The sequence below is a fragment of the Balaenoptera borealis genome (assembly GCF_965194805.1).
Source record: "Balaenoptera borealis genome assembly, contig: HAP1_SCAFFOLD_1125, whole genome shotgun sequence".
Classification (NCBI taxonomy): domain Eukaryota; kingdom Metazoa; phylum Chordata; class Mammalia; order Artiodactyla; family Balaenopteridae; genus Balaenoptera; species Balaenoptera borealis.
Window position 1 is genome coordinate 9,701 of NW_028123088.1, and position 9,700 is coordinate 19,400.

The window sequence follows — 9,700 nt, forward strand, 5'->3', positions numbered from 1 at the left end:
GTGCTGAGGAAACCTAGGTCTCCCAAGGAAGAGTGCAGTGTGTTGCCCTACACTCAGCATACACAGAGTGACTGGGAAAGGTTTCCGGGCCTGGATGTTTCTTAGCAGCCTAGTGGAGCCTGCCGGAACTCGGTGTTCTTGCAGGGAATAGGGTGCCCACGCGAGGTCCTCGGTGTCTTGAAACCTTACTAACCTTAAAAGAAAACAGACCTAAAGCTAATGCTTCAAGCACTCTGCTCCAAGCTTCCGCTTCGGCAGGCTATTGGAGGCTTTACCTTGAGGAAAGGACTCACGTCAAGTTTCCTTTTAGCTCTAGAGCGTCTCAGGAGGAGCACCAACCCAGGCTATGAAAGCACCCTGTTGATGTAGAGAACACTCGTTCCCTTCCCAGAGCCCTGCCTACAGTGACTAGAGACACGTCCTAAAACTGTTTTTTAGGTAGTTTTAAGGCAGCATGAATGGAGCATTCAAAATGGGAAAGCAAGACCTGTGCCATCAGGTCCCCGTTTCCAGCGAACATGCAGCCTACCTCCTTGTGATTTCTCCAAGGAAATATACACTGTAGCTACACACTGGTCCCTGCCCTGAATAACGTTTTCTTGGCACGGAGTTTTCCGTGTAGCCAACTGCCTCTCCCAAGGAACGCTCTAGGTACGCTATCGGGGCTTAGCTTCTTCTAACACCCTGCAGTGTAAGAGGAAGAACTGTGCTGTGGTTAAGGCAGGAACGCAAGCTGACTTTACCCTGTAAGTATGGGGTCTTAAGGTATGACTCTGTACGAGGAATGCAAAGCAGTTTTGGTTCCTCAGTGCCGCTCAGCCTAGGGCTATGAGGCAGATTTGCATGACATGTAGGGCGTGAGAGAACAGAATTCCTGGAGGTGTTGGAGTGCTGAAGAAACCTAGGTCTCCCAAAGAAGAGTGCAGTGTGTTGCCCTACACTCAGCATACACAGAGTGACTGGGAAAGGTTTCCGGGCCTGGATGTTTCTTAGCAGCCTAGTGGAGCCTGCCGGAACTAGGTGTTTTTACAGGGAATAGGGTGCCCACGCGAGGTCCTCGGTGTCTTGAAACCTTACTAACCTTAAAAGAAAACAGACCTAAAGCTAATGCTTCAAGGACTCTGCTCCAAGCTTCCGCTTCGGCAGGCTATTCGAGGCTTTACCTTGAGGAAAGGACTCACGTCAAGTTTCCTTTTAGCTCTAGAGCGTCTCAGGAGGAGCACCAACCCAGGCTATGAAAGCACCCTGTTGATGTAGAGAACACTCGTTCCCTTCCCAGAGCCCTGCCTACAGTGACTAGTGACACGTCCTAAAACTGTTTTTTAGGTAGTTTTAAGGCAGCATGAATGGAGCATTCAAAATGGGAAAGCAAGACCTGTGCCATCAGGTCCCCGTTTCCAGCGAACACGCAGCCTACCTCCTTGTGATTTCTCCAAGGAAATATACACTGTAGCTACACACTGGTCCCTGCCCTGAATAACGTTTTCTTGGCACGGAGTTTTCCGTGTAGCCAACTGCCTCTCACAAGGAACGCTCTAGGTACTCTATCGGGGCTTAGCTTTTTCTAAAACCCTGCAGTGTAAGAGGAACATCTGTGCTGTGGTTAAGGCAGGAACGCAAGCCGACTTTCTCCTGTAAGTATGGGGTCTTAAGGTATGACTCTGTACGAGGAATGCAAAGCAGTTTTGGTTCCTCAGTGCCGCTCAGCCTAGGGCTATGAGGCAGATTTGCATGACATGTAGGGCGTGAGAGAACAGAATTCCTGGAGGTGTTGGAGTGCTGAAGAAACCTAGGTCTCCCAAAGAAGAGTGCAGTGTGTTGCCCTACACTCAGCATACACAGAGTGACTGGGAAAGGTTTCCGGGCCTGGATGTTTCTTAGCAGCCTAGTGGAGCCTGCCGGAACTAGGTGTTCTTGCAGGGAATAGGGTGCCCACGCGAGGTCCTCGGTGTCTTGAAACCTTACTAACCTTAAAAGAAAACAGACCTAAAGCTAATGCTTCAAGGACTCTGCTCCAAGCTTCCGCTTCGGCAGGCTATTCGAGGCTTTACCTTGAGGAAAGGACTCACGTCACGTTTCCTTTTAGCTCTAGAGCGTCTCAGGAGGAGCTCCCTCCCAGTCTAGGAAAGCACCCTGTTGATGGAGAGAACACTCGTGCCCTTCCCAGAGCCCTGCCTACAGTGACTAGAGACACGTCCTAAAACTGTTATTTAGGTAGTTTCAAGGCAGCATGAATGGAGTATTCAAAATGGGAAGGCAAGGCCTGTGCCATCAGGTCCCCGTTTCCAGCGAACACGCAGCCTACCTCCTTGTGATTTCTCCTAAGTAAATACACACTCTAGCTACACACTGGTCCCTTCCCTGAATAACGTTTTCTTGGCACGGAGTTCTCCGTGTAGCCTACTGCCTCTTCCAAGGAAAGCTCTAGGTACGCTATCGGGGCTTAGCTTCTTCTAAAACCCTGCAGTGTAAGAGGAAGAACTGTGCTGTGGTTAAGGCAGGAACGCAAGCCGACTTTACCCTGTAAGTATGGGGTCTTAAGGTATGACTCTGTACGAGGAATGCAAAGCTGTTTTGGATTCTCAGTGCCGCTCAGCCTAGGGCTATGAGGCATATTTGCATGACATCTAGGACGTGAGAGAAGAGATTTCCTGGAGCTGTTGGAGTGCTGAGGAAACCTAGGTCTCCCAAGGAAGAGTGCAGTGTGTTGCCCTACACTCAGCATACACAGAGTGACTGGGAAAGGTTTCCGGGCCTGGATGTTTCTTAGCAGCCTAGTGGAGCCTGCCGGTACTAGGTGTTCTTGCAGGGAATAGGGTGCCCACGCGAGGTCCTCCGTGTCCTGAAAGCTTACCAACCTGAAAATATACCTAAAGCTAACGCTTCAAGGACTCTGCTCCAAGCTTCCGCTTCGGCAGGCTATTCGAGGCTTTACCTTGAGGAAAGGACTCACGTCACGTTTCCTTTTAGCTCTAGAGCGTCTCAGGAGGAGCTCCCTCCCAGTCTAGGAAAGCACCCTGTTGATGGAGAGAACACTCGTGCCCTTCCCAGAGCCCTGCCTACAGTGACTAGAGACACGTCCTAAAACTGTTATTTAGGTAGTTTCAAGGCAGCATGAATTGAGTATTCAAAATGGGAAGGCAAGGCCTGTGCCATCAGGTCCCCGTTTCCAGCGAACACGCAGCCTACCTCCTTGTGATTTCTCCAAGTAAATACACACTCTAGCTACACACTGGTCCCTTCCCTGAATAACGTTTTCTTGGCACAGAGTTCTCCGTGTAGCCTACTGCCTTTCCCAAGGAAAGCTCTAGGTACGCTATCGGGGCTTAGCTTCTTCTAACACCCTGCAGTGTAAGAGGAACATCTGTGCTGTGGTTAAGGCAGAAACGCAAGCCGCCTTTCTCCTGTAAGTATGGGGTCTTAAGGTATGACTCTGGACGAGGAATGCAAAGCAGTTTTGGTTCCTCAGTGCCGCTCAGCCTAGGGCTCTGAGGCAGATTTGCATGGCATGTTGGACATGAGAGAACAGAATTCCTGGTGGTGTTGGAGTGCTGAAGAAACCTAGGTCTCCCAAAGAAGAGTGCAGTGTGTTGCCCTACACTCAGCATACACAGAGTGACTGGGAAAGGTTTCTGGGCCTGGATGTTTCTTATCAGCCTAGTGGAGCCTGCTGGTACTACGTGTTCTTGCAGGGAATAGGGTGCCCTCGCGAGGGCCTAGGTGTCTTGAAACCTTACTAACCTTAAAAGAAAACAGACCTAAAGCTAATGCTTCAAGGACTCTGCTCCAAGCTTCCGCTTCGGCAGGCTATTGGAGGCTTTACCTTGAGGAAAGGACTCACGTCAAGTTTCCTTTTAGCTCTAGAGCGTCTCAGGAGGAGCTCCCTCCCAGGCTATGAAAGCACCCTGTTGATGGAGAGAACACTCGTGCCCTTCCCAAAGCCCTGCCTACACTGACTAGAGACCCGTTCTAAAACTGTTATTTAGGTAGTTTCAAGGCAGCATGAATTCAGCATTCAAAATGGGAAGGCAAGGACTGTGCCATCAGGTCCCCGTTTCCAGCGAACACGCAGCCTACCTCCTTGTGATTTCTCCAAGTAAATATACACTCTAGCTACACACTGGTCCCTTCCCTGAATAACGTTACCTTGGCACGGAGTTCTCCGTGTAGCCAACTGCCTCTCCCAAGGAACGCCCTAGGTACGCTATCGGAGCTTAGCTTCTTCTAACACCCTGCAGTGTAAGAGGAAAAACTGTGCTTTGGTTACAGCAGGAACGCAAGCCGACTTTCTCCTGTAAGTATGGGTTCTTAAGTTATGACTCTGTACGAGGAATGCAAAGCAGTTTTGGTTTCTCAGTGCCGCTCAACCTAGGGCTAAGAGGCATATTTGCATGACATGTTGGACGTGAGAGAACAGAATTCCTGGTGGTGTTGGAGTGCTGAAGAAACCTAGGTCTCCCAAAGAAGAGTGCAGTGTGTTGCCCTACACTCAGCATACACAGAGTGACTGGGAAAGGTTTCCGGGCCTGGATGTTTCTTAGCAGCCTAGTGGAGCCTGCCGGAACTAAGTGTTCTTGCAGGGAATAGGGTGCCCACGCGAGGTCCTCGGTGTCTTGAAACCTTACTAACCTTAAAAGAAAACAGACCTAAAGCTAATGCTTCAAGGACTCTGCTCCAAGCTTCCGCTTCGGCAGGCTATTCGAGGCTTTACCTTGAGGAAAGGACTCACGTCAAGTTTCCTTTTAGCTCTAGAGCGTCTCAGGAGGAGCTCCCTCGCAGTCTAGGAAAGCACCCTGTTGATGGAGAGAACACTCGTGCCCTTCCCAAAGCCCTGCCTACAGTGACTAGAGACCCGTCCTAAATCTGTTATTTAGGTAGTTTCAAGGCAGCATGAATTGAGCATTCAAAATGGGAAGGCAAGGCCTGTGCCATCAGGTCCCCGTTTCCAGCGAACACGCAGCCTACCTCCTTGTGATTTCTCCAAGTAACTATACACTCTAGCTACACACTGGTCCCTTCCCTGAATAACGTTTTCTTGGCACAGAGTTCTCCGTGTAGCCTACTGCCTTTCCCAAGGAAAGCTCTAGGTACGCTATCGGGGCTTAGCTTCTTCTAACACCCTGCAGTGTAAGAGGAACATCTGTGCTGTGGTTAAGGCAGAAACGCAAGCCGCCTTTCTCCTGTAAGTATGGGGTCTTAAGGTATGACTCTGTACGAGGAATGCAAAGCAGTTTTGGTTCCTCAGGGCCGCTCAGCCTAGGGCTCTGAGGCAGATTTGCATGGCATGTAGGGCGTTAGAGAACAGAATTCCTGGAGGTGTTGGAGTGCTGAGGAAACCTAGGTCTCCCAAGGAAGAGTGCAGTGTGTTGCCCTACACTCAGCATACACAGAGTGACTGGGAAAGGTTTCCGGGCCTGGATGTTTCTTAGCAGCCTAGTGGAGCCTGCCGGAACTAGGTGTTTTTACAGGGAATAGGGTGCCCACGCGAGGTTCTCGGTGTCTTGAAACCTTACTAACCTTAAAAGAAAACAGACGTAAAGCTAATGTTTCAAGCACTCTGCTCCTAGCTTCCGCTTCGGCAAGCTATTCGAGGCTTTACCTTGAGGAAAGGACTCACGTCAAGTTTCCTTTTAGCTCTAGAGCGTCTCAGGAGGAGCACCAACCCAGGCTATGAAAGCACCCTGTTGATGTAGAGAACACTCGTTCCCTTCCCAGAGCCCTGCCTACAGTGACTAGAGACACGTCCTAAAACTGTTTTTTAGGTAGTTTTAAGGCAGCATGAATGGAGCATTCAAAATGGGAAAGCAAGACCTGTGCCATCAGGTCCCCGTTTCCAGCGAACATGCAGCCTACCTCCTTGTGATTTCTCCAAGGAAATATACACTGTAATTACACACTGGTCCCTGCCCTGAATAACGTTTTCTGGCACGGAGTTTTCCGTGTAGCCAACTGCCTCTCCCAAGGAACGCTCTACGTACGCTATCGGGGCTTAGCTTCTTCTAAAACCCTGCAGTGTAAGAGGAAGAACTGTGCTGTGGTTAAGGCAGGAACGCAAGCCGACTTTCTCCTGTAAGTATGGGGTCTTAAGGTATGACTCTGTACGAGGAATGCAAAGCTGTTTTGGTTCCTCAGTGCCGCTCAGCCTAGGGCTATGAGGCAGATTTGCATGACATGTAGGGCGTGAGAGAACAGAATTCCTGGAGGTGTTGGAGTGCTGGAGAAACCTAGGTCTCCCAAAGAAGAGTGCAGTGTGTTGCCCTACACTCAGCATACACAGAGTGACTGGGAAAGGTTTCCGGGCCTGGATGTTTCTTAGCAGCCTAGTGGAGCCTGCCGGAACTAGGTGTTTTTACAGGGAATAGGGTGCCCACGCGAGGTCCTCGGTGTCTTGAAACCTTACTAACCTTAAAAGAAAACAGACGTAAAGCTAATGTTTCAAGCACTCTGCTCCTAGCTTCCGCTTCGGCAAGCTATTCGAGGCTTTACCTTGAGGAAAGGACTCACGTCAAGTTTCCTTTTAGCTCTAGAGCGTCTCAGGAGGAGCACCAACCCAGGCTATGAAAGCACCCTGTTGATGTAGAGAACACTCGTTCCCTTCCCAGAGCCCTGCCTACAGTGACTAGAGACACCTCCTAAAACTGTTTTTTAGGTAGTTTCAAGGCAGCATGAATGGAGCATTCAAAATGGGAAAGCAAGAACTGTGCCATCACGTCCCCGTTTCCAGCGAACACGCAGCCTTCCTCCTTGTGATTTCTCCTAAGTAAATACACACTCTAGCTACACACTGGTCCCTTCCCTGAATAACGTTTTCTTGGCACAGAGTTCTCCGTGTAGCCTACTGCCTTTCCCAAGGAAAGCTCTAGGAACGATATCGGGTCTTAGCTTCTTCTAAAACCCTGCCTTGTAAGAGGAAGAACTGTGCTGTGGTTAAGGCAGGAATGCAAGCCGACTTTACCCTGTAAGTATGGGGTCTTAAGGTATGACTCTGTACGAGGAAAGCAAAGCTGTTTTGGTTTCTCAGTGCCGCTCAGCCTAGGGCTATGAGGCATATTTGCATGACATGTAGGACGTGAGAGAAGAGATTTCCTGGAGCCGTTGGAGTGCTGAGGAAACCTAGGTATCCCAAGGAAGAGTGCAGTGTGTTGCCCTACACTCAGCATACACAGAGTGACTGGGAAAGGTTTCCGGGCCTGGATGTTTCTTAGCAGCCTCTTGGAGCCTGCCGATTCTAGGTGTTCTTGCAGGGAATAGGGTGCCCACGCGAGGTCCTCGGTGTCTTGAAACCTTACTAACCTTAAAAGAAAACCGACCTAAAGCTAATGCTTCAAGGACTCTGCTCCAAGCTTCCGCTTCGGCAGGCTATTCGAGGCTTTACCTTGAGGAAAGGACTCACGTCAAGTTTCCTTTTAGCTCTAGAGCGTCTCAGGAGGAGCACCAACCCAGGCTATGAAAGCACCCTGTTGATGTAGAGAACACTCGTTCCCTTTCCAGAGCCCTGCCTACAGTGACTAGAGACACGTCCTAAAACTGTTATTTAGGTAGTTTCAAGGCAGCATGAATTGAGTATTCAAAATGGGAAGGCAAGGCCTGTGCCATCAGGTCCCCGTTTCCAGCGAACACGCAGCCTACCTCCTTGTGATTTCTCCAAGTAAATACACACTCTAGCTACACACTGGTCCCTTCCCTGAATAACGTTTCCTTGGCACAGAGTTCTCCGTGTAGCCTACTGCCTTTCCCAAGGAAAGCTCTAGGTACGCTATCGGGGCTTAGCTTCTTCTAACACCCTGCAGTGTAAGAGGAACATCTGTGCTGTGGTTAAGGCAGAAACGCAAGCCGCCTTTCTCCTGTAAGTATGGGGTCTTAAGGTATGACTCTGTACGAGGAATGCAAAGCAGTTTTGGATCCTCAGTGCCGCTCAGCCTAGGGCTATGAGGCAGATTTGCATGGCATGTAGGGCGTTAGAGAACAGATTTCCTGGAGCTGTTGGAGTGCTGAGGAAACCTAGGTCTCCCAAAGAAGAGTGCAGTGTGTTGCCCTACACTCAGCATACACAGAGTGACTGGGAAAGGTTTCCGGGCCTGGATGTTTCTTAGCAGCCTCTTGGAGCCTGCCGATTCTAGGTGTTCTTGCAGGGAATAGGGTGCCCACGCGAGGTCCTCGGTGTCTTGAAACCTTACTAACCTTAAAAGAAAACAGACCTAAAGCTAATGCTTCAAGGACTCTGCTCCAAGCTTCCGCTTCGGCAGGCTATTCGAGGCTTTACCTTGAGGAAAGGACTCACGTCAAGTTTCCTTTTAGCTCTAGAGAGTCTCAGGAGGAGCTCCCTCCCAGGCTATGAAAGCACCCTGTTGATGGAGAGAACACTCGTGCCCTTCCCAAAGCCCTGCCTACACTGACTAGAGACCCGTCCTAAAACTGTTATTTAGGTAGTTTCAAGGCAGCATGAATTGAGCATTCAAAATGGGAAGGCAAGGACTGTGCCATCAGGTCCCCGTTTCCAGCGAACACGCAGCCTACCTCCTTGTGATTTCTCCAAGTAAATATACACTCTAGCTACACACTGGTCCCTTCCCTGAATAACGTTACCTTGGCACGGAGTTCTCCGTGTAGCCAACTGCCTCTCCCAAGGAACGCCCTAGGTACGCTATCGGAGCTTAGCTTCTTCTAACACCCTGCAGTGTAAGAGGAAAAACTGTGCTTTGGTTACAGCAGGAAAGCAAGCCGACTTTCTCCTGTAAGTATGGGTTCTTTAGTTATGACTCTGTACGAGGAATGCAAAGCAGTTTTGGTTTCTCAGTGCCGCTCAACATAGGGCTAAGAGGCATATTTGCATGACATGTTGGACGTGAGAGAACAGAATTCCTGGTGGTGTTGGAGTGCTGAAGAAACCTAGGTCTCCCAAAGAAGAGTGCAGTGTGTTGCCCTACACTCAGCATACACAGAGTGACTGGGAAAGGTTTCCGGGCCTGGATGTTTCTTAGCAGCCTAGTGGAGCCTGCCGGAACTAGGTGTTCTTGCAGGGAATAGGGTGCCCACGCGAGGTCCTCGGTGTCTTGAAACCTTACTAACCTTAAAAGAAAACAGACCTAAAGCTAATGCTTCAAGGACTCTGCTCCAAGCTTCCGCTTCGGCAGGCTATTCGAGGCTTTACCTTGAGGAAAGGACTCACGTCAAGTTTCCTTTTAGCTCTAGAGCGTCTCAGGAGGAGCTCCCTCCCAGTCTAGGAAAGCACCCTGTTGATGGAGAGAACACTCGTGCCCTTCCCAAAGCCCTGCCTACAGTGACTAGAGACCCGTCCTAAATCTGTTATTTAGGTAGTTTCAAGGCAGCAGGTATTGAGCATTCAAAATGGGAAGGCAAGGCCTGTGCCATCAGGTCCCCGTTTCCAGCGAACACGCAGCCTACCTCCTTGTGATTTCTCCAAGTAAATATACACTCTAGCTACACACTGGTCCCTTCCCTGAATAACGTTTTCTTGGCACAGAGTTCTCCGTGTAGCCTACTGCCTTTCCCAAGGAAAGCTCTAGGTACGCTATCGGGGCTTAGCTTCTTCTAACACCCTGCAGTGTAAGAGGAACATCTGTGCTGTGGTTAAGGCAGAAACGCAAGCCGCCTTTCTCCTGTAAGTATGGGGTCTTAAGGTATGACTCTGTACGAGGAATGCAAAGCAGTTTTGGTTCCTCAGTGCCGCTCAGCCTAG